Source organism: Nannospalax galili, unplaced genomic scaffold (genome assembly GCF_000622305.1).
Source record: "Nannospalax galili isolate Female #2095 unplaced genomic scaffold, S.galili_v1.0 scaffold558, whole genome shotgun sequence".
Taxonomy (NCBI): Eukaryota; Metazoa; Chordata; class Mammalia; order Rodentia; family Spalacidae; genus Nannospalax; species Nannospalax galili.
The window spans coordinates 53,429-54,620 of record NW_008340850.1 but is presented as its reverse complement, the minus strand read 5'-3'; positions in this window follow the sequence as shown (position 1 = coordinate 54,620).

Sequence of the window (1,192 nt, the reverse complement as noted above, 5' to 3'; positions counted from 1 at the left end):
TCAGAGAAAGAGTACATGGAAACACTCCCCTTCACAATAGCTGCAAAAAATGTCTCAGAATAAACCAGACCAAAGACAATAAAGACCTCTACAATAAAAATTTTTAATCTTTAAATAAAGAGATTGAGGAAGACATCAGAAGATGGAAGGACCTCCCATGGATTGAAAGAAATAATATTGGGAAAATGACCATCCTACCAAAAGCCACTTATAGATTCAATGCAATGCCAATCAAAATCCCCATGACATATTTCACAGAATTGGAAAAAACCATCCTAAGATTCATATGGAAGCACAAAAGACCTTGGATAGCCAAAGCAACCTTGAGCACTAAGGGCAATGCCAGGGAGATTACTATACTAGATTTTAAACTGTATTACTTAAAAGCAACATGGTACTGGCACAAAAATAGACCTATAGATCAATGGAACAAAATCGAAGACCCAAATATGAGTACATGCATTTTCAGCCACATGATATTTGACAAAGGGGACAAGAACATTCACTGGAGGAAAGACAGCATGTTCAGCAAATGGTGCTGGCAAAACTGGATCTCCACCTGTAGAAGAATGAAACTAAATCCCTATCTTTCACCATGCACAAAAGTCAATTCCAAATGGATCAAAGACCTCAATGTAAAGCCTGAAACTCTGAGACTGGTAGAAGAAAACATTGGCATCAACCTACAAGGTATAGGTGTAGGAAAAGATTTTCTAAAGCAGACATCAATTGCTCAGGAAACAAGGTCAAGAATCAACACATGGGAGCTCATTAAATTAAATAGTTTCTGCACATCAAAGGAAGCAACCAGAGAAGTGAAGAGAAAACCCACAGAATGGGAGAAAATCTTCGCCAGTGACACATCTGACAGAGGTTTAACATCCAGAATATATAATGAACTCAAAAAACAAAGAATCAAGAAAAGACATACCCCAATTAATAGATGGTCTAAGGATATTCAATATCACTAGTAATTAGGGAAATGCAAATTAAAACCACTTTAAGATTTCATCTTACCCCAGTCAGACTGGCTAAGATCAAGAGAACAAATGATACCAAATGTTGGAGAGGATGTGGGGAAAGGGGAACACTCATCTACTGCTGGTGGATTGCAAAGTCCTGCAACCCCTGTGGAAAGCAGTGTGGAGAACTCTTAAAAAACTACAAATGAACCTACCATTTGACCCAGTTA